This window comes from Palaemon carinicauda, unplaced genomic scaffold, assembly GCF_036898095.1.
Source record: "Palaemon carinicauda isolate YSFRI2023 unplaced genomic scaffold, ASM3689809v2 scaffold307, whole genome shotgun sequence".
Classification (NCBI taxonomy): Eukaryota; Metazoa; Arthropoda; class Malacostraca; order Decapoda; family Palaemonidae; genus Palaemon; species Palaemon carinicauda.
The window spans coordinates 91,258-117,500 of record NW_027170739.1 but is presented as its reverse complement, the minus strand read 5'-3'; the positions used below and the strand labels follow the sequence as shown (position 1 = coordinate 117,500).

Sequence of the window (26,243 nt, the reverse complement as noted above, 5' to 3'; positions counted from 1 at the left end):
GTACTTTCACAAACACATCCAGAACAAATAATTACATTATCATCAGACCTTTTTTTTATCTTATAAAACTTTTTCACCAAGTCATAATATGTTAATTTTGGAATATCGATGGTGTTGTCATTATTATTATTTTTTGGTTGTAGTGTTTTAGAAAAAACTTTCCATCGAATATGAGCATCAACTGTAAATAATATCGCATATGGAAGGGATGTAGACTCCGCCTCAAAATTAAAAGTAATAATCAGATTATCGATAAAGTTTTTCTAAGACCTGGGATCTAAATACAATTTATCAAATATCAAACCAAGCCAAACAGCACACGGCCTTAATTTTATTTTCAAATGATTGTCGTCTTGATATAGCACACGAAAAAAAAATCCACAATCACATGAAATGTTTACTTTGTGTTCACCACCAAAATTTAATGGCCAATGTGTATGAAATTTATCTTCCATTATCAATTTATTCTAAATACTAAGTTCACCAATAAAAACAATGGAAAATAAAGTCTTTCATCATAAAATATATACAAAAAAAGAAAAAGAAAATTATGTATTAGGAACAAGATCTTTTGTAATTATTTCTTGTTCGTCCTCTTCGTGGGTTAAATTGTTGATTACTATAGTATTAACCAAGCCCGAATATAATTCTTTAAAATAATATATATATATATATATTTGTAACAAGAATAATATTCATCAAATTTCTTTAATTTACCCAAGGGAAAATGAGGTGATACTGTAGTGAAATGAAAACAAGGACGTAAACAGTATTTACAATAATAATGGAAATAATTATTAATTATATACACAAATATATTGAAATTTTTTTCTGTGCCAAAACACTTAGCTATTAGTATATCTTCAATGAGTCTCGTGTGAAAATAATCTGTGAATTTGTGCCTCCCACTACTACTAACCCAGCTTGGTTCAATTATATAATGCATACACTCTTCACATACAACATCCCACGTCATTGTACAAAAATATCCAGTATAAACAATTACATTTTCAGATTCTTCTTTTAGTTTATAAAATTTTTCTATAAAATCGTCTGGTATTAGTTCTGGCATATTGCTGATATAGCCATTATTTCTAATAATATCTTCTCGCAGTTTAGAATAAACTCTCCATCGAAGATTAGCATCAATAGTAAATAATAATACATAGGGGAAAGGTAAAGAAATATCTTTTAAATCTATATCAATAATCTTATCATTATCAATAAATTCTTTCCAAGTTGTGGAGCCTAAAGCTAATTTTTTGAACATATGAAAAAGCCAAAATGCATGATTTAATAATCTTATTTTCAAATAATTGTCGTCTCGATATAACACGTGAAAAAAAAATCCACAATCACTAGAAATATCTACATTCCGTTGGCCATTAAAACTTATGGGCAAACTTAAGGGCCATACTATAGCATTAGGATTAGGATTAGTATTCATTTCAAAATTACTACTACTACTACTACCACACCCAAAACATCAAACTATAGCGGTGAATCGTAATGTTATATTATATTTATATTATTATCATTAGTATCACGTATGGAAATATTTTTGAAAATAGTTTAAGCTAAATATAAATTAGATTTTCTGTATCTACACCAGAAAATAATAACTCATCGTTGGCATAATTGTTAATGGTATAGTCTTCTTCGCTCATAAATTCTATATCATTATTAATATTTTTATCATCATCATCATCATCATCATCATCATCATCTTTTATATTTATGTTATCATCATATATAAAATAATTCTTCGATACTCCAAAATTCGAATGGTAACAGTAATGTTACAAAATTAAGTAATTCTAAGGAGAATAAATAAAAATTACCAACACCCAAATATATACCGCATACTAATTTCTCAACATATCTCTTGTTCTTGTCTCACTAATGATAGCAGCCCTCCTCTTTTTTCTTCGATGTGTACTACTGTCCCCTTTAATATCATCCTTTTCTTCACCGTCTTTAGTTACAGGGCTCGAGAGAGGCATTACTGAAGTAACACACCGTCTTATGGTTTCACGAGAAGTTCCCTTAAACATAGCGTCCGAGCCAAAAAGTAAATGAGTATCATCGTGCAGGTTAGGGAGAAATTTCAAATTTGCAATTAATTTCTCAGTGTTTCCTATTAACACAATGCCAAATTTTGTTTCATAGTACACACACTGACCACGATGACCAAAACTAACCACCTATTCCAAGAGACAATGCGCTGAATTTGCACCCAGGATAAACTGAATGTTTGATATGTCTTCTTTATCCTCATCAAGAAACTCATCTAAAAGCTTATAACCATAATTTCTAAAACCTTTATCAACTTTACCAAGGCCGGGTGATTCCGAATCCAAATTAATACCTGGGAGATAAATAGCTTCTATATTATGCACTGTTTTCCCAATCTTAACATAAATTTGAACTATCTTTGTATGATAGAGTTTTGGTCCATTAATCTCATAGATATATACGTCAATATTATCTCTAACAACTTTGAAACGCCGACCTTCTAAAGCACGCGCAGAAATGAAATTAGCTTGGCTACCTGAATCCTTCAATCCTCTTATTTTACTACGGCCCAACATACAAGAAAATGTAGGTAAAACTGAATATTGATTTCTGAGAGCTTCATTCATTCCTCTTAGGAAAAAATACTACAAAACAAAATAAAAAAAAGAGGGGAATTTTTTTTATAACAAGAGCAGAGTAACAATAACTTTAATGTTAATATTGGATAAAGAAACTTTAAAATTAAAAATATTAGATTCTTTATTCTTCTATTATCTATTTATTCTAAATACTAAGTTCACCAATAACAACAATGAAAAATAAAGTCTTTCTTCATCAAATATATACAAAAAAAAAGAAAAACAAATTTATGTATTTGGAACAAGATTGTTTGTAAATATTTCATGAGTTAAATTATTGGTTACTATAGCATCAACCATCGGCTCCTGTACTTTTTGCCAAACTTCCAAGAAGATTGAATATAATCTTCCAAAACAAAGTTGTACATATGTGAAACTATCATGATGAATATAAAATTTCTTTAATTTACCCAAGAGAAAATGAGGTGATACTGTGATGAAATGAAAACAAGGACGTAAACAGTATTTACAATAATAACAACGATAATAATTAAGTATATACACAAGTATATGGGAATTTTTTTCTATGACAAAACATATATGGAAATCTTTGCCAAAACACTTAAATATTGGTAAATCTTCAATGCGTCTCATGTGAAAATATTCTGTGAATTCTTACCTCCCACTACTACTAATCCAGCTTGGTTTAATTGTATAATATATACACTTTTTACACACAACATTCCACGTTCTTGTACAAAAATATCCAGTATAAACAATTACATTATCAGATTCTTCTTTTAGTTTATAAAATTTTTCTACAAAATCGTAAGGCATTAGTTTTTGAATATTGCTGATATTGCTATTAATTCTAATATTATTTTCTCTCAGTTTAGAGCAAACGCCCCATCGAATATTAGCATCAATGGCAAATAATGATACATATGGGAAAGGCAAAGAATTATCTTTTAAATCTATATCAATAATCTTATCGTTATCAATAAATTCTTTCCAAGTTGTGGAGCCTAAATTTAATATTTCAAACATAGGAAAAAGCCAAAATGCACGATATAATAATCTTATTTTCAAATGATCGTCGTTTCGATAGAACACGTGAAAAAAAAATCCATAATCACTAGAAATATCTACATTCCGTTGGCCATCAAAGCTTAGGGGCCATACTATATCATTAGGATTAGGATTAGTATTCATTTCAAACTTACTACTACTACTACTACTACTACTACTACTACTATTACTATTACTATTATATTTATGTTATCATCATAACAATAATTTTATTTTTATGTTTCCCGAAAAATAAAACACTCGTCTTTTACTTTACTTAGCGCTGCTAAATTTCCAATTCTTTTCCTTTTTCTATTTCTTTGTATTTCTTTAACAATATTTCCATACTTGAGTCCACCGAATAATATTTTGGTGGGTTTGTCAGACAGAGAATAATTTTCGTCAGTCACCATCTTTTCGTTGCCTTCTATAACGTAATTTTTAGATTTTTCTGAAATTAATTGAGTGTGATTTATTTCGGGATTCAGGCTATTTCCTTGATTTAAATAATGTTTATTAAGTAACTTAAACGATCTATGTCCCAATAAGCGTGCAGTCGGCAATATATGGATTTTTGTTTATCGAACATAATAAAGTTAATGTTCGCGTTGATCAATCTGCTCTTAAAGAATGTAACCCTGCCCCTTTTATGTTATTTTCTTCTTCTTCTTCTTCTTCTTCTTCTTCCTCTTCGTCATTATTAATATTGTTATCATCTTCGTCAGAGTTATCTTGGTCTCGTTCGACAAATAATTTATCGACCGCCCACTGCAAACATTTACGAAATGCCTTTCTACATGCTGGATAATTTGAACCGGCAAATATTTTTATGTCTAGAAAATCTTTAGATTCTTTATTTGGATTATCTATTAGCAACTTTTTAATCTTTAACGCCAAATATGGAATTAAATGTTTTTTGTAATATAAAATTGGAGCACCTTGAAATAAAACAATATTTCTCATTTGACGTTCTTTTCCTTTTCTAACTGGTATGATAATCATATCTTTTGAATATCCTTGTGCTATATCTCTAAATGTTAAAGAATCTGCTTCTGGTGATCTTAATCCAGAATAATATATTAAAAAAGCTCTATGTACGTGATCTCTATTGGGACAAGTTTTATATAATCTTAACGTACATAAAGCAATTTCTCCATGCGTAAATTGGGGTTTATTGGAAATGGTACTGTTGCATGCTGTATACTTATTTTTTCCCCATAAAAATTTGGGTTTTGGTTTTGCCATTTCTTGGCCCGTTGTTGGGACGATAATATTTTTATTAAGAACGCGAATTTCAGTTGCTATAGTTTGGTACTGTTTTATTCCATTATTTAAATGATCGTCAACATAATTTTCAATCATTTCTGGTGATATCAGAGATTCTTTTCCATAATGATGTAATTTGTAGCGACAGAACTTTAAAATTATTGATTTGTAGTTTTTTAAACTACCTTCTCTTAATATTTTTCTCGGTCTAGTAATTGGCATTCCAATACGAATACGCCCAATTCTTGGATTAAAATTATTCATTGCATATGGTTTGTTATAATTTTTGCAAATTTGTTTTACATTAGACGCATTTAGATAATTTGATAAATTATTTAAAAATTGAATATCCCCCCCAAAACATGGCGTAATATAAGTTTCATTTTCACCAATATTATCATTGTTCATTTTTCCTTTCTTTTTTAATATTGGGAAATAATATTTGATATAATAATAATAATTTCATCTATTGTCTATAGTGAATATTTAAAAATAATTTAAAAATTAAGTACTTCTTGATTTATATAAAATATGCACACACTTGAAATATTACTTTAGTTCAACGTATAAGTAAACAAGTTAGCCAACCAACAAAACAAATAATAAAAAAAAATAGAAAAGGAGATTATTCAATTTATCACAAAAAAAATGGGATTATATAAAAACCACAATAACTTGTGTTCTGCTTTGTTTTCTGTCATTGCTAAAATAGAAAGAGAATCCAATAACGGAAATGTTGGTATCGGTGTTCATGGTATAATTAAAACTCTAGCGCCATAAGTAAATGGTGCTAGTGGTGTTACTGCCCAACATATTAATATTCCAGATTTATTAGATGCTATTAACCAGCAACCATCAGCAGAATCTAAAGTTAAAGTTGCAGTGGGAATATATGCGAGAGGGGAAAAATTAGGCATACCATTATCAGATAATTATATGACAACAAGCCTATCAGAATCATCAAAAGCCATACGCTGCATCAATAAAAATATTTTCGATAAAACCCACATGAATAATGTTATGGATCCAACAATAGGAAATGACGTAAAACTTTATATTTTGGGTGTTACAAAATTGGATGATATTTGGGAAGAGTACTTTGAAGACTATGGAAGCGGAGAGTTTTTCATAAACCCAAATAAACGAATTACAGTAAGCGTAATTGGCGGGGATTATTTATACCTGCCTAAAAGTCTCATGTCGTATGAAGTTGGAGCTGATATATATCAAATGCATCTTGATGGTGGTGACTATTTAGTTGTTGCTATTCTGAATAAGAATGCTTCATTTGATGAATTAATAGAATTAATCGAAAAAATCGATTAGGGATCATTACATCATACTTTTAACGAAAAAATTTCTACTAAATCAATTCTACCAACATTCAAAGTAAAATATAACTCTATGAATTTAGATAAAGCATTTTCGTTTGCTGGTCCAGGAACTACGTGGAACCTATCACGTTTATTTGATGATGACCGAGACATTTCCAACATTTTAAAAAACAAAGATTTTGAATGTCAAAACATTCTGTTAACTACGAGCTATGAAATAACAGTAAATGTCCGTGGAGTTTCAAGTTCTTCTGTCTCTGCTTTATATTGTTATGATTGTATTAACAATAAAATTATAACCGAGATATATAGGCTCTTTTTATATGGCATTTTAACAAAAAAATGGAATGGTGGTTGATATGGGCATTATAACGAATCCGGAATAATCATAAAGATTATAATAATAAAGTTTTTTTTAATAATTATATATTAATATATATTTTATTATTATATTGAAGAATTTAAGTTTTCTATTTAAATACATTCAATATGGAAATGACGGGTCCATGTTTATCTTTCAAGAAATTGGGTAATGATAATAAAATAACAAAATTTAAGGCTAGATTCCTCCTAAAAATTCCCATAAATTATGTATCTATTGATATGAAAGTATACCCCCCGAGTATTTTACCCATTCATATTATAACATTAAATCCAATGAATCATTGGAATATTTTCCCAGAACTCTCGAAACACCAATCATTTCATAAAAATATGCCTATTAAATTTAAAATTGAATTTCTAAAAATTTTACTTAATAAACTAAACAGAAAATTTGAAATTGTTAATGATAAATATATATATGATTATGTGGATAATAGTAATGATAAAATGATATAATTTATGAAAATAATAAAAAATGTTATACCAAACAAGTATCAAACGAGGAAAAAAAACTTATTCGCTGTATTATAGGAGACAACATTTTATTATCTGCATATAAAAATAAATATCACCAAATATTTCTGTCATATTCTTATCCTTGTTTTTTAAAGTTTTGTTATTTACACGCCAATCGAATTCAGAAACATACTTTTGAATTAAGATTTAAATGTACTTTGTAATAGTGTTTTTGAACAGTCTCCGCTAAGTTGACCGTCCATTAATGGTCTCTTTAATTTAACATTTTTGTAAGAAGATAAAACTTTATTTTTTCTGTTGTCTATTGCATCTAATTTCACATTCAACTTTTCCAATTGGTTCATTATTATTATTTGGATTAATTAAGATTATAGGATTCATTTTCATTTTATTTGTTGAACCTTTAGGGCGACCGGGCTTGCGGTTATTGGGCGAAGAAACCGACGACCTTCTTTGTCTTGGTGTTCTTTGTTTATTTTTACTCGTACTTGCCTTTCTGTTTCTTGTGCCCCCCTGATCACTGGTACTTTTTCTTCTAGTTCTATTTCTTTCGTTTTTATCATTATTACTTGTACTTTTCTTTCTATTTTTTTTTATTTTTGCTTATACTGCCCCTTCTTTTCATCTCCCTTGATGGCTTACTGGATGTTTTAGAATTTCTGCGCTTGCGAATATTACATTCGCTACAATATTTTTTGTTTCTCGTTTTCTCCCTGGGTTGTTGGGACAAATCAGGTAATACTATTTGATTATAATTATTATTATTATTATTATTATTATTATTATTATTATTATTATTATCATTATTATTATTATTATTATTATTATTAGTCACAGGGGGTAGAAAATTTGCTGGTGGTGGTGATGGTGATGATGATATTGGTAGCAGAGACTGCTGAAAACTATTATTATTGTTATTATTTCCAGTATATTGAACTATATCGGTACCCGGTGGCTGATAAGGTACTAAATGTAATTGTTGTTGTTGTTGTTGTTGTTGTTGTTGTGGGTAATTTGGATTTGTATCATGTGGATAGGGATTATTAAGAATTGCTGGCTGTGGTGGTGAAAATAAATTAGAATTCAAATCATTATTATTATTATTGTTTCCAGTATATGGGACTATATCGGTACCCGGTGGCTGATAAGGGACCAAATGTAATTGTTGTTGTTGTTGTTGTGGGTAATTTGGATTTGTAACATGTGAATAGGGACTATTAGGAATTGCTGGCCGTGGTAGTGGTGGTCCGGGAGAAAATGGAATGTAATTATCAAAATCAATATTATTGTTGTGCATTTCTACTGGTACCTGAAAAGAACTTGGGTTGGTAATTCTATTTGTAATTTTCTTGAAATTTTCCATAAAGTTCATATTTTTTATATATCTATATTTGTATTAGTATTGATATTTTCATCTTGAATATAAAATGCTACATTTTAATATATATGAATATGTAAAAATAAGATTTTTTTTAAATAATAATAATAATAATAATAATAATAATAATAATAATAATAATAATAAATAACTTTCACAAATAAGTATAATAACCAATCAACCCACTTTTTTTTCCATACCGCTATTATGTCACATCATAAAATTTTTTTAGAATTTTAAAGGTTCGTTTCATATGATGGCATAATTGTAATAAATAAAGATACAATAATCAAAATCAAGGAAAAAGATTTATTGACAGTAGATCTTCAATATGATGAAAAAAATAATATATTTTTGGATGCCGACAATAATGTATATAGATTATCTAAAAGATTGGTGAATGATAAGAATGAAAAAAAGGTGTAATTGTCTATGACATAAAAATGCTTTAAATAATATTTTGTGTCGTTTTTAACCAACAAACCAATTAACGTAGTTTAGCCTAATTAGAGAAAAGGTTGTAGTTGGTTAGTTAACATATATTAATTGGTGGTCTTTTATTTTTTAAACTAACCAATAGCCATATAAACAAAACAAAAAGTATAAGAGTATAAGCTAATGTCGGCGGGTATAATGTGTACAAAAAAATAGTTTCTCGCTGTACCCACAACGAGTACAAGTAAAAAAAAAAGGGGGAAGAGATATCGTTACACTGCGTACATTTATTTGCTCGTTCTTTTGAAATACAGGAAGAAAAAAGGAGCTGCGATAGTGGTAAGTGATTGATATATATATATATATATATATATATATATATATATATATATATATATATATATATATATATATATATATATATATATATATATATATATATATATATATATATACATATATATATACATATGTAATCCTTTACGGGTAAAATTAACAACCAATTAATTAATCTTATGCGACAAAAATAATTATCGTTTTTTTATGATATATAAATGTTATATGTGAGATTGTTTTTTTTTTTTTTACTTTATTAATATAATCCATATTCTTTATTTTTTTGTTTATTTGTGAGGAGGATATTTCTAAATGAAGTTACCAAGTCGCCTTCATTTATTGAATAAATAACTTCATAAATTATTAGATTATTCTCGTTATATTTCTTACATTTATGTGGAATATTTATTGTGTATGAAAAAATATTCTGGTATTCCACTTTTATTTTCCCGACATGAAATATATTCTTCCATATTTAATAATGCTCTATGTAATTTTGTTTTTTGTGCATGCGGTTATTTTTTTTCTGGTAAAAGCAATTAGAATCAACTAATACAATATCTTGTGCCAATTTATAAACTGCATTATCGTCTATTAGATACGTGGGTAGATAATGAATAGAATTGAATATGAAATCAAACGATTCCTGTTTCTTTCTCAATTCGTTTATTATTTGTACAAATTTTTCGGGAGCATCAATAAGATAATTATTGGAATTTAAACTTATACTGTGATCAGGAGAGTTTTTTAATATCTCGATCATATCTGAAGTGGTTAGTTTTATAAATATCTTCAGTTTTTGACAATTAATTAAATCATTCTTAAAAAACCAAATATTCTTATTTCTGCATGGCGTAATAAGTTCACCTAAAGCTGATATGGGGTTACTTAAATCAATACCTTGTTGTGAAATAGACATATTAAATTTGTTGTATAAATCACACATTGGATTTTCTACAAACCAATAAAATATTTGTTCATAATATTTATTCGTACTTTCATTAGGACATACAAGTCCAAGAAGGACTTCCTGGGGTGAAACGGCCCCAAAAACCGTGGGCAAATTAATTATCGATGTATTTCCATATTTATGGGGCTTCATTTCTATTAATTCTATTCTATTGAAATAATGGTCAAGCTCTTCATTTGGAAATACGGCCTCTTCACGTAGTATATATTTTCTTTTTATATTTGGTAAATGATTAAAATTTTTATTCAACCCGTGAATTTTATAATCTTCCCAAACGGGATACATTATTATATTTTTTATATCTAAACAAGTAAACAATAATATTTATATATTACATACAACCAACCATTTAACCCTGGATAGGTACGGTCCTCGGACACCCCTTTAAGGGTATACTCGGACGCGAACGACCCCGACGCCAAAAAAAATTCTTGAAAAATCAGTTTTTGCAGTAACCTCCTTTTTTCTTTTGCCAAAAAAAACTTCAATGAATGCTTAAAACAACTGTATAGATAAATACTACTCATCTGCAGAAACACTATTTATTATAAATATTTTAAAAAATTAAGTAGAAAAAAAAAAAAACCTGACATAAAAATTCATAAAAAAAAAGTTTATACATATATACACAAATCCTTTTAGGAATTGATTCTTGAATGTTTAGGACACATCTTGATGTATTTTGGATGAAGTCAGACCCATGGAGGTGAAGATCTGAAATGAGAAAAAAAGGGTAACTTTTTTTGGCCAAAAAAATTTGTCCAAATTTCATGAATTTTTTTGGGTACCCAAATGAAATAGGAAGTGGCTAATTTTTTTAGGGAATAAACATATGTTATCCTAAAATAGAAATATGTAAAAAAATCTTCATTATTTTGTAAATTACATTTATATCAGGGGCCATATCTAAAGGTAATTTTTTGAGTACTTAGAAATTCCGTAAAAAAATACATATATTTAATATATAATATGATATTTATGCAGGTAAAAATATACCAAAATATCACAAATTCTATAGGGAACAAGAATATATATAGATAGGGCAGCTTACGCTTCGGATATGTCCACAAAATGGCCGCCAACCACACTGACTCAGACTCCCTAATCTGCCACTTGAAATGTAGGAAGGGTATGTCAATTTCAAGGTGTTATTTACTAATCTAATTATTATTGGATATGCATAAAAATTGTATGGTGGGTTGCTGGATAATTGTCGATTATTTTACGAATATAAAATTAAAATTCTGACCCAAAAAAATTTTTTTGAAGGGAAATAAAATCGAAAAAAAAAATGTAAAACAATATTTTAGCTAAAAAAATTTGATGATATTCAATCAAAAAAAAAGTAAACAAAATTTTCCGACAAATAAACATCTAGAGGAATCATTACTCTGTGATAGTTCCTTAGTACGTAGTAATTTTGAAAGAATTGGGAAAAAACGAAAAAATGGCAATCACCGGAAAATCGAACACATACCTATATATACGCCATATCTGGCTAAAAAAAAGATAGGCATGGGTAGCCAGATCATCTAGAAACACTTTCCAACACTATAAAAATATAAGTTTTGCGACACTACTTGCCAATTCCTTACGGTAACATGACTAAGCAAAAAAATGCAAAACAAGTAAAAACGGGCACTCGAGGAAAAATGGCTAACATTCTAATATACGGCATTTCAGAAAAAAAAAATTCAGCCACGTGCTAGGCAAACCATCAAGGCACATTTTCCGACAAATAAACATCTAAATGAATAATTACTCTGTGATAGTTCCTTAGTACGGAGTAATTTTGAAAGAAATGGGAAAAAACGAAAAAATGGCAATCACAGGAAAATCGAACACATACCTATATATACGCCATATCTGGCTAAAAAAAGAAGATAGGCATGGGTAGCCAGATCATCTAGAAACACTTTCCAACACTATAAAATTATAAGTTTTGCGACACTACTTGCCAATTCCTTACGGTAACATGACTAAGCAAAAAAATGCAAAACAAATAAAAAGGGGCACTCGTGGAAAAATGGCCATTCTAATATACGGCATTTCAGAAAAAAAAAATTTCAGCCACGTGCTAGGCAAACCATCAAGGCACATTTTCCGACAAATAAACATATAAATGAAATATTACTCTGTGATAGTTCCTTAGTACGTAGTAATTTTGAAAGAAATGGGAAAAAACGAAAAAATGGCAATCACAGGAAAATCGAACACATACTTATATATACGCCATATCTGGCTAAAAAAAAAATAGGCATGGGTAGCCAGATCATCTAAAAACACTTTCCAACACTATAAAAATATAAGTTTTGCGACACTACTTGCCAATTCCTTACGGTAACATGACTAAGCAAAAAAATGCAAAACAAATAATAAGGGGCACTCGCGGAAAAATGCCCAACATTCTAATATACGGCATCTCAGATAAAAAAAAAGACATGCACGTGTTAGCCCAACCATCAAGGCACACTTTCTAACACATAAACATGAAAAAAAAATCAATAATATACGGCAATTCCTTACTACGTAGTAAATTTTTACAAATATTGAAAAAAAACAGAAATTGGCAACCGCAGTTAAATACCCAATATACCAATAACTACGTCGTATCTGACAAAAACAAAATCACGCATGGGTAGCCAGATCATCTAGACACACTTTCCAACACTAAAAAAGCAAAAGTTTTACGACACTATTTCGCAATATCTTACGGAAAAATGACTTGGCAAAAAAATGAAAAAAAAGGAAAAAGGGACACTCGCGGTAAAATGCCCGACATTCTAATATACGACATCTCAGATAAAAAAAAAGACATGCACGTGTTAGCCCAACCATCAAGGCACACTTTCTAACACATAAACATGAAAAAAAAATGAATAATATACGGCAATTCCTTACTACGTAGTAATTTTTACAAATATTGAAAAAAAAACAGAAATTGGTAACCGCAGTTAAATACCCAATATACCAATAACTACGTCGTATCTGACAAAAACAAAGTCATGCATGGGTAGCCAGATCATCTAGACACACTTTCCAACACTAAACAAGCAAAAGTTTTACGACACTATTTGGCAATATCTTACGGAAAAATGACTTGGCAAAAAAATGAAAAAAAATGAAAAAGGGGCACTCGCGGTAAAATGGTCCTCGTGGTGATGAACGACATTTTAACTAAAAAAAAAAACATGCACATGGTAGCCAAACAATCCACCAAGACTTTCCACAACTGATAACCTATACAAGTTGCACCATTCTACGACAATTTCATAATACGTAATAACTTTGATAATTATGCAAACTACCCTAGAAGGGTAAACTCGGACGCGAACGACCCCGACGCGTCTCAGAAATCGGGGAAGGAGTACAGCTACAGCAATGCACATCTGGACACTACTAGAGCGTGTAGGGGAGACACCTCCTGCAGGTCGATCACCCACAAATTCAGTCACGGGGGTGAGTCACGTGAGAAAAACCTGTTTTTTTTTGACGCTCGGGGTCGCAAACGACCCACCGTACCTATCCAGGGTTAAAAATCTAAATACATTGACTGACATTTTCCTTTTTTTTCTATGATTGTATACATTTTATTTAAACAAATTCCAAAAGAGGCCACACGGGAAAAATTTTTAAATATTCTCAGCCGTAAACAATTCATTATTAGAAATACTACCAAACGACCATGATAATAAATTTAGTACTACATATAGCATTATAGTGGTTGTTTGTAAATTTTATATATGCTTTATTGGAATACTTATCAACTTTTATGTATATTTTATATGGACGTTTATAATTTATTTTTATACACTTAGTCAATTTTTTGGGTAATAATTAAAAAGATGATAGCCACGAGCGTTTTATTTGTTGTTTAAATATAAAACAAATGTTTTTTGTGAATTTCGTTACTAAAAATTCATGCGTTTATTTTTTTTGTTGATGTACTGTCACTTTTTCTTTTCTGTTGATGATGATGATGTTGGAAAAATGGTTCCCATCTTTCCACCAATATCTTTTCCATTTTGTTTCTATGCCTATAATAATATTCATCGTCTATTTCAAGTTCTTCTGTCGTATAACCACCTTCTTTATTTTTCGTTTCGTCGCTATTATATCCTTCGTCTGAAGTTTCACTTGCGAATCCCTCGTCCTCATTATTTATGTTGGCTAAATCCATCCCTAGAACAAATGGTTAGCTTTGGTGAATACTTTCACCTTTTATACTTGGATTTAATTCCAATAACATTAGCTTATTATAATTTTCGTTTCATAGAAATAGGAAGATATTTATTCATATCAATGTCATCGTATTTTTTTTTAAATCATATATTTCATAACAATTTAAAATAAAGTGTTATAAAAGTTTTGTTTATAATCACCTTTTTGCGAGGAATGCTATAGAGAGTACAAAACACAATATATAACTGCATATGTTACTACTATTACGTGGCAAACATAATTATCATCAATTTTTTGTATATATAAATATATTATATGCGATTGATTTCTTTTTGTCTTTTAGTATAAATCACATTCTTTATTTTTTTTATTTAAATGTGAGGAAGATATTTCTAACTACTCTATGCAATTTTGTTTTTTGCGTTTTCAATTATTATTTTGTCTGATAATAGCTATTAGGGTCAACTAATACATATCTTGTGCCAATTTATAGACAGTATTATTGTCTATTAGATAGGATGGCAGATAATGAATAAGAGGGAATGAATATGAAATAAAAGGATTCGTATTTCTTTCTCAATTCGTTTATTTTTATATATACTGAATTGGATTTATTATCAACACTTATATATTTATTTGTTTATCATTTATTTTCATACACTGCAAATTTTTCATGATAAAAACTGAAAACATTTAATTCATGATGATATTGGAATAATGGTTACCCTTCCCTCCCTCCTCCCCCTAACCCTCATTAATACATTTATTTTTCTTCTTCTAACATCTAACCTCATCTTCTTCATTTTTCATTTCATCGCTATTATATCCTTCGTCTGAAGTTTCACTTGCAAATCCCTCGTCATTATCGGGAAAATATTTATTAACATCAATATCATCATATTTCTTTAAAAAATCACAAAGTTTACAAGAAAAAATTCTAAATAGTGCATTATTAAAAAACGTTTCAAAATTCTCGGTTATAAACATTTTATCGGGAATGTTATAAGGGGGTCCAATTTTATCTACAAACTCAATATACAAGGGCATATGTTGCTGCTTTTTATCAACTCTTAAACATGTTCTACATGGATAATATTGATTCTGATTAACGACAACATCTATATATCCATACAACCGGTCTATTTCTCCTGGTAATATTTCAAAATGTTCGTATGATAAAAAGTTTTGTTGTTTATCAGGTAGCATTTCTTTTTTATATGACATTTGATTTGTACACTGAAAAAGTATTTTTTGATTAACGTGATATTCTTCTGCAATGTCTTTTCTTTTGTAAATTTGTTTAAAATTTGGATGAGTAAAGATATTGTTTGGATAATAATCATTAAATATCTCTTGGTCATAGCACCCCAACAACATGCTCATAATTATCTTCTGATTAATTTTTTCTAAAAAATTGATCTATCTTTATTTTTATAATTAATAATTGATTTTTATTTTCTTATTGTTTTTCATAGTCCATATATTCCAAGCGTCCCTTCTTATAAATTCAATAAAATTTATAAAAAAAAAAAGATATAAAATAGATATAGGAAAACTAAATTATTTCATATTCAAAACTCAATAATCTATATATAGAAATAATTCAATAAAATTATTATTAATATACAAATAAATTTACTGGACAAACACTTATACAAAACACAACTACACTAATACAGTGTGGTAATAACGAAATAACAACGGTTGTTAAAGCAATTTACGAAAATAACATTTAGCTATTATTCTCTTCCTCTTTTTTTGGAGCCAAAAAATAGCGAATGTTGCCAACGCCTTCAATACTATATTCCACAACCATAGGCATATTAAGGGACATGAAAAGAGATACCCTAGGAGAAAAGGCTGTAGCTTTGGTAAACAAATTAAAGTACTTACACGAAAAGGTCATCTTGATGGGTTCTTGTACATCAACTTCTACGGCCCTTTCTTTGTTATCTACACTAGACGTTTTTGTAAATTTTATATTTGCGGTGCCAATATCACTGGCCGTTGAAAATTTCACACAATCATTAATGCAAGCAATGTTTACGGAATCTTCAAATTAACTAAGATCTCTGCAGACAAGGGAAAATTCATTTGATTGCATTCTAATTATGCAATTGTGATTAATATCAGGAATATTTAAATATTCTTGATCTAAATTCATTAATTTCATTATATACTTAGAATTTTTTTGTTGACTGCGAGACTCAAAGATAAATGCGATCGTATCCGCATCGTCTTTGGCCTTTATTGTTACAACATCATCATCATCAGTAGCACACTTTAATATTTTGGACATAACGGAGATGTTTATTCCCATAACTAGATTGCGATCGCATTTGTATTCATCAAAACCCTCGGCTAGTAGATTAAGAGATACCAGAGAAACGTGGCTGGTATCTATGGCCTGTAGTTGAATGCCAGATTCTGTACAGACCCATGTCGCCTCATTTAACAACTCCTTGATGGCATTGGTGGCTTTATTGAGAATGCTGCTTCGAACGAGGTGGGCTTCAAACATTGTAAAGAATTTGTGAGAATATCGAAGCACCTTTATAAATATTAGTAATACTATAATTATAAAAGCTAGGGAAAATAACCCTGATAACTTTTTATTTTCGCTTTTTTTTTTTACATTTATGTGAAAATTCCCAAAATGCCTATTCTTCCAGACTTAGTATCGTGAATACTGTAAACAATGGGTTTATTCAAATTCAAAGGCTTATAATAATTAGGTCCACCATCCATACAGCAGGCATTTGCTTGCGCATCTATTTCAGTTCCATTTTCATTATTGTTAATATAAATACAAGTTTCAATAATGGTATTAACGGGCCGTGGCCGCGTGTTCTCGTTTTCTCGTAAAATTCCCCGCAAATCGGCATTTTATACCAAAGGAGCCAATTTTGGTATTCTTATAAAAGTATCATTTAGTATAAAACTGTTATTAATATGAAATTTTGGCATAAATATATGCATAAAGTTTATTTTTTTTGTTAATTTTCTTCAGTTTTTCATGAATATTGTTTTTATTATAATCAATAATCACTTGATTTAATAATTCATGTTTAGAACAAACCTTATCTGGTAAAATGACTATCATATTCATATCGTTATTCTTATAGGGGAACTCATAAACATCACAAATAAGACTACCAAATGTATCAGCGTAATTTTTAAGGGATACTATCTCACATCTTTTCATCGTGAGTATTTTCCTTTTTTTATTAGGCCCTATATGAATATCTCTCAATTCAGTATCAAAAATTTTAAAATTTATATACCCATTCACCAAAATATTTTGACTTTGTCATAAAGTAAATTCTAGTTAGATTTTCGATATTTCCAACAACATTTTCATTATTCTTGTTGTTGTTGTTATTATTATTATTTTGATAAACCCACCCACAAGATTTAGCCCATTCATTTATTTGATTGTGTTCGTTTTGAGATTGTGGGATAGTTTTAATCGCAAAGTTCGAAAAATCCTTCTGTATTGATTTCATATATTCTTTATTAATGTTATCTTTTTCATAAATTGGAACGAGACAAAGTCCTATATTTTTATATTAAAAAATAGGAAAATGGTGACATATTTGATAATATTTCCTTGAGTCCGTTTTCTTTTAACAAACTTAAAGTGTTTTCGGTTGCCGCTGGATAAAGAATTTTCAAAATATTAAAGATAAAGTCACTATCTAAAACCGAGTTTACAACTTTGTCGTTGGTTATAACGGTTTTTATAAATATATCTACAAAGAGTTGATTTGTGTCCTCAGCCATGGCTGCGGCGTGCTTTACTAAACAACTAGCTTTAATCGCCACTCTTTTTATTGTTTAGGGGAGCTGAGAATAGGCGGATAGGAGGGGGGGAGGCTAGGAGTGAGTGAGTGAGTGGGTGGGTGGGTGGGTGGGTTTTTTTATGTACCTTATTTACTCCATGAAATATTGAATATTTGTTACTAGTCATATTTTTAATGTGACTAGCTCTAGGATTTAATTAATTTCAACCCACATTTTACCTTTTTCTTTTTTTTTCATTAAACGTGATAAATTTTAACATATTATTTATACTATATCACACTTTTTTCTATTTACTACCATAAAACAATATTTTTAAAAAATTCTTAAACAATTGAATAATTATACCGTTAATAATAATAATAATAATAATAATGATAATAAACGATAATATTTTTTAGTATAAATATTAATATTATATATATACACGTGTATTTATTCAAAAGATAGTTTCTTTGTGTTTTGAAATTGTTATTTGATAAAATTTAACAAGGTGATCAAAATCTTATATTATATTATTAACAAAATGGATAGCGGTCATCCAAATTTTAAATCATTTGTTCCAGGAATAGAAACAACCGTCGATATGGAAGGTTTCTTGAAGGATTATTTTAATGACTTGAATAGTACATCCCCTTGATCTTTACCTTTTATGGATAGTAAATTTTCAAAATATAATAAGTATGTTATACCCCTAACACACGAAAGGTGTATCATGACTACTCCCATCGAAAAAAAAGAGACCATATCATTTTATACTGTTTCGCCTTAATATGGAAGTGATAATTGGATAAAAAAGGATTTGAAATTATCAGATTATAATTTTTTCGTTAAAATGTCATTAGTAATTAAGAATATAGATAGACTTTATGGTCTCCATATTTCAAGCAATGATATTTTATTGATTATTAGACTACAAATTAAAGAAAAAAATTATTATCTTTTTATATACAGTCAAATAATTTTCAGATTAAAATACTCCTATTTTCATTTCCTATTTTTTACTAAAGATATAGAAATTTTTAAAAGGATAATTCTAGCATATCCGAAGGGTATTATTGATAGAGATAAAATATTTAATATGATTAATGAGAATCAAGAACATTATTTTCCAAATCTCGAAAATGCGTGTTTAAATGTTATGTCGCGCTTAGATTTTATGAAATATCCGATTCCTATCATATTCCGCAAAGAATTACAAAAACATGCTGAAATAAATAAAACTTTGAATATTTTTTGTTTGTGTTTAAAATTTGTATTAGAATTGGGCAATAAAATTCGAAATGACGATTTTATAATTTGGTCAGATTATTTACCAATGTATTGTCCACTTGTGAAGAATGAAAATTCTGATTGCTCAAATAAAATATTAGACATTTTCACCTTTAAGTAAATTTTGACGATCTTATATAACTAAAATACAAAATCCTATATGAAAAAATAGTTATGTAAATAAGTGCAGCTATTTGACTTGGGGATGATTCTATTTTTAATCCTTTTCCAAGAAATTGTGAAATTTGAGTAACATCGTTGTTAGTTATAAGGCCAGCATATATGGCTTCAATAATTACAGCCCCATTCTCTTTTATGTTAGTATATGCCTCGCCAATGAAATCCCATAAATTTTGATCATACATGTTATGCTTTAAAATAGTATCCATTAATCCATCGCTCAATATATATATATATATATATATATATATATATATATATATATATATATATATATATATATATATATATATATATATATATATATATATATATATATATATATATATATATATATATATATATATATATATATATATATATATATTGCCAATGTGTTTTTTTCTTTTGGTGTCCATAGAAAAAATCTTAGCTTTTTTTCTTGTTTTATCCTACCAATCTAAATCTAATTTTTTAATTAAATATTCCGTTCTACTACCGGAAAATGTTTTTTCATCCTTCGTTGGATATTTTTCCACAACTAAACCACTAAATTCTTTTGTATCGTTGATTTAATTTTCATGTGCGTCTAAGTAATAAATAAAACATAAGGCCTCATAAATATCTTCAGTTGGATTATATTTAAGTTTATCGAAATAATATTCAAATGGTCTAATATCATCCGACTCCTGTAAAACACGTTTTATGTTGTTTATTATATATCCAAAAATATTCAAAAATGTAGATGTTTTCAGTAGAGGATTTCTTTGTCCATAAAGTGTTGATAAATTCATGCTGTTTAATATTTCCTTATCCAAATGCCTACAACAAAATGTTAACTCCAAAGTATCATAAGTAAACCCTTGAAGGTTATAATAGGATTTTTGAATTTTTGATAATATATGATTTAATAAATTATTATCCACTTGTTCTCTATTAATTTTTTATAAAGTTGATGTGTTGTTTCGTTATTTTTTAAATATGAACAATAAAGAAATTAGGGTGAATTGTATAGAATTTTTCTATTTTCTGAATATTATCATTATACACTCGTGTTTTTATTATGATTACTAAACTTCATAGCGGCAGTACGTTGGGTAGCAAATAAGAAATCTTTTTGTTATTATTCAATATCTAAATTTTTTCCTCTGCATAACTGACATTCATTTAAAAGGTTTTTGTGTGGGATTTTGGGATAAATAATTATTTTAGATTGAACACAAGACAACCACATAATATGACTACACCTATGCACGAATGAATTAACTGCACGACAATTATCCTCTAGACAAACCGAACAAAAATATAACAAATCTTGCAATATTACAGACACATAATTATCCAAATGTGGTTGCCGAAAATGGCATAAAGTATTTGAATTATCAACCACTAATTTCCCGTTTTTATATTCTATTATTATCTTGACCACCGATAAATTATCACATAAATCATATTCTTCCTTGGAAAATGTATTCAAACAATAATGATTACTCAGTAAATCTTTGTAAGTAACCAATTTTGGAAATTGTTTTTTTTTTTAAGTCATGATACATTTTATTTTCCCAAAATCTATTTTCAAACAAAGAAAAAAATTGTTGGGCGGGCTTATTTTTATTTGATTTATAATTTGCTATAGGATTACCAGCATAAATGAAGGCAATTTTATTTTTGTTTCCCATGTTTTTTTTTTTTTTTTTTTTTTTTTTTCCCTTTCTAGATTTTATTTTTCGGTGCCATAGACAACAAAACCTTTTTTTATATTCCTTTATATTTGGGTTGTTCTTGAGATAGTTTTTAATCAAATTAGAGTTTATATTATCTATCGGAATTTGTATCAAAGAATCGTCATATAATTTCATTTTTTTCATAATTAAGAAATTCAATAAATATGAATTTAGAACAAAATAAAACAGCAACATTTAAAAGTTATGTTCCGTGTGTCGATACCATTGACAAATTATATAATTTGCTCGGTCCCTTGTTTGATAATATAAATAATCGTCCAAATATCTTCTCCGTAAAGTACACTACAAAGCAAGCTATGGCCAGTCGTTGCAATAATACAAACCCCCCCAATTTAAAAATTAATAAATCTACAATAAATACGCTTTATTTCTTTTCAAACAGAAATAATGAATTATTTAAATTCGTTGGAAAAATTTATGACACAGCTATTGCCAAAGATATATAAGTGTATATAATAGCAAATTTTTCGTCTCAATCACCAAAACAAGAACCATCTTTATTGGGAAGCATCATTTACGCAGAAGATGAGTGCGATTTGAAAAATTATTTATATGTTGAACAGAATATAATTGAAATAATAAATAATGATAGAAAATAACATAATTTTTATATATAAGAATGATAAATATAATAATAATAATGATATTGAAAAAAACATTACAATCGCACACCGACTTTACAAAAAAAAAAAAAGGAAAAAATAAAAGTAATAAATAAACAAACAAATAGTTTTGGAGTTAATATTATTATTTAACAAACATACATAAAATGGAATTATATGAGCCTGTCACAGATATATCAGCCATTGTATGGAAAACTCTTCAACACGCTCAAATTCAATCTCAATTTCATCAAAGCCACACCATTATAAAAGCTAGTAAAATTATTCTATAATTATTAAGAAGGATACTGAAAATTTCTTAAGTGATGATAAAAACTCAAATCATCAATAAATATATCCACATTTAGATATGGATATATATCTTGAAAATAAAAAACGGGAAAGAAACCAGAACAATAAAAATATCAATAGAAAGTCCTCTAGATATGATAAAAAAAATGGTTTATTGTACGAATTCATTTCTAAAATGTATTACCAAGCACTAAACGAAGGAAACATTGATAACAAAAATACTCTGATTAATAAATATATACATACATATCTAATCGATGATGATATTCTTATTGAAACAATTCTTGGTTCCAAATATAAATATGATGATATTTTTATAGCAGATATTAATATGTTTTCAATTATAGACCATTTCATTGGTTATAGAAAAAGTAAATTTTATGTTAGTTATATGCTAAGTGATGGTATTGAAAGATATGGATTAGTTATCAACCATCCAGTTTTTCCTGGTATACCATTGTGGTTATTTGATGTATGTAGATTAATTAGCAATAATAAACAATTATATTTGGTATATTCAACAGACATAAGAAATGTTGATAAATGGTTAGGACACATCACTAGTATTATTAATCTTAGTAATTTGTTATATATAAAAATCGAAAAAAATAATCCACACATTAATGCAACACTCATTCTTATTCATGTTGTGGGCATTTTGACGGGTAATCGATATAATCCAATCAACCGCCAAGGAATGAAATTTCCTTGTAATGTATTACAGAAATATACATTTGAAAATTTAAAGAATTATTTAATTAAAATATCACCCGAAAATCAATTGCGTGATAATCTATGTAGTTTTATTAGTTCAACAATTATGTGTATCCCTCATCGAACTGGAACTAATTAATTTAATTTAATGATGAAATGATGATAATACTGATGACGAATGAAAAATAATGAGGTCTCTATTGGGTCTTTTGCTTTTTTGGTTGACTGCAAACTTCTTCTTCTTCTTCATCGTCATCATCGTCGTTATCATTATCATTATCAATACAAAATCTTGATGATATTTCATTTTCATTGTCGCTCGATGATATTTCCTTTTCATCTTTGCTTGATTCAATTTCATTTTTAGTAACCCAATTACAAATATTAATTTTTTTGACAATATTATTATCAATTAAATATTTTTGATATTCTGGTTTATTTTTGACTTCATTTATGAGATATTCATCAACCGAAGGTAATAGATTTTCACTAATAATATTTGTATAAAATATTGGCTCACAATTTACATTTCTTAGATTTAGATATAAATTAAATCCAGCATGGCTGATACCAATTTTTTCTAGCTGAAAGTCCATCAGTGCTGTACACGATTTATTACCTATGGTAGACAAAAAATTTTCGTTTTCATTAAAAGCATCGTGATTATATATTCCTAGAATAGATGCTTCTTAATCTTCCTTCATATTTTGAGTAGCTTTAACATAACAATTATCAAATATATAATCGTTTTCTGGGTTTATATCTTGACTAAAATATTCATATGATAGATCATTTTGTTTGTTGTTAGAATAAAAATCGTATTCATCAGCTTTATCATCATCATCATCATCATCATCATCACTGTTGGTTTTATCCTTGGTTATTCTTTCTTTGTTATTTTCTTTATTATTTCTGTTTATAAAAGGAATAAATGTTTTTCCAATGGGTTGTCTTTTAAAGAAACATATATTTGTATCTTTTGATCGAAATAAATTTTTAAAATTATTATTGTGTAATGAAAATAGGTTGGAAACGTTTGCATCAGATTCCATTATTTTTTTTCTATATTTTTACACGGAAGTGTACAATAATTCCTACAACCAAGCGGGACGTACGCCGAGGCATAATTCATTCTTATTGCATTTTTGTCATAATCAGTAACACTCAAAATATCACTTAGGCATCTATTTAGTAAATTTTCAATCAATATCTGAAGGTTTCCTTTAAATTTGATATTACTTATTCTATTCAAGTTTGTATTTGATGGTGCATTTTCACTTATATTAGTTTTTGTGCCATCAAAATGAGATATCAATCTACAATCAACCTCTATTGATTGAAATATCATTTTAGTAATATTATCGTGTAATCTAAAGAATTTTAAATTGTGGGTGGTGGAATTGGTCATAATTACCAATTTTTCTTTGGAATTTTCATATAGTTCATTCAAAGTTCTTTCAAAAATATTTGTTTGTATTTCTCTTAGTCTTCTTATTGAAAAATATCCATTTTTTTCGGTGAATGATTTTGGAATATATTCTAAATCCAAAACATCAGAATCATCAGATTTGATTACCATATCACGCGATAATTTTTTTGATTATGACACTTTTATCATTTTTTCTTTGGTTAAACATTGTTTTTGAAAATGCGATATAAATTCCAAAACAAGTATGATAAGAATTAACGAGTAGTCTGCTTTTATGTGATTACACACATATATATAAGTATATTTTTTTTTAGGTACCCGACGTGCCATGGAATTTTGAAGACCCAAAAATTAATAAATAACCAACATTAAAATGCCAACCGATTATGATGAAAAAAAGAAAATCTTCTATCAGAAGCTTGAAGAAAAGTATTCGTGGAGGGGGAAAGAAACCAGAAATTCTAACACAAAACAAATAATATCTAGATCAATGGTAAACAATGAAGTATTAGATAAATACATAAGTATAATTAAAGAAAGTGAATTGAATCATCGTACAAAACCAGCCATGTCTTATTATCTGTTGCAGAACTATAAAACCGGAGTTATCGCGAGTAAGGAGAGATTGATTAAAAAAAAGTCGAGTAACCCTCGTTACCCTACTTCTTCATATCTTATTCCAGTAGAAGAAATATGGGATAATATTTTCAAATCTCATATAAATTGAGGACATAGGGGCGAAAAAAGAACTCTTACATAATCTTAAAACAAATGGCATAATTAATATTTCTTTATATCAAGTCCATTTATTTATTTCTCTTTGTAATAATTGTTTGAAGAAAAGGTCAAATATTTCTTCTAAAAACAATAACCAAATTCATCCAATCATATCAATTGGTTTTGGTGAGAGGGGTCAGGTTGATTTAATTGACATATCGACAATAAATGTTTGTGAATTTATATATATTCTAAAGTTCTGCATTCTGCGACCATTGGTTAATAAAGATGTATCGTCTGTTGTTAATATTTTAATAGATATCTTCACGACAATTGGTTTTCCAAAAATTTTGCAATCGGATAATGGACGCGAATTTAACTTTACTGATAAATTAAATAAAATATGGCCCAACATTAACATTGTTAAAGGAAGGCCAAGACACCCCGAATCTCAAGGATCGATTGAAAGATCCAACCAAGATATTGAACAAATGATGCGATGTTGGATTGCGGATAATCAAAACATAAATGGGGTAAAGGGCCTACCGTTTGTACAAATGCAAAAAAAATAATGCTTTAAACCGTACAATTGGATGTTCTCCGTATTTTGCAGTATTTGGACAAAACCCCCCTATTTCATTAAGAATTAACGAAAAAGAAGAACAAGAAGAAGAAGAAGAAGAAGAAGAACAAGAACGAGAACAAGAACAAGAACAAGAACAAATTATTAACGAAGAAGAAATGGACACGCTCAAAGAATCAAATCAGATTTCTGATAATTCAAAGCGGTTAGAAATTTTGAGAAAACAAATATCCATCAACATGAAACACACTGTTACGGTAGGCAAGAATAATATTGATAGTAATAATCTAAAAATATTCCACCTAGGGACAATTGTTAAAATTTATATACCCAAAGTTGATAAAGTTCATAAAATGAATTTTAATAATATGTTAGGAAAAATTTTTGAACATTTACCAGATATAAATAAGTATAAAATTGCATCATTGAATAAGAATATTATAATTGAAAATCTATTTTCTCCCTCGACAATTGAAAAATGTGAA

The 26,243-nt window shown here is 28.3% G+C and overlaps 1 pseudogene; it reads right to left on the bottom strand.

Annotated features, from left to right (window-relative positions):
- Positions 1–16,156: 16,156 nt before the first annotated feature.
- On the bottom strand, positions 16,157–16,945 carry LOC137636468 (proliferating cell nuclear antigen-like; annotated as a pseudogene).
- Positions 16,946–26,243: the final 9,298 nt, after the last annotated feature.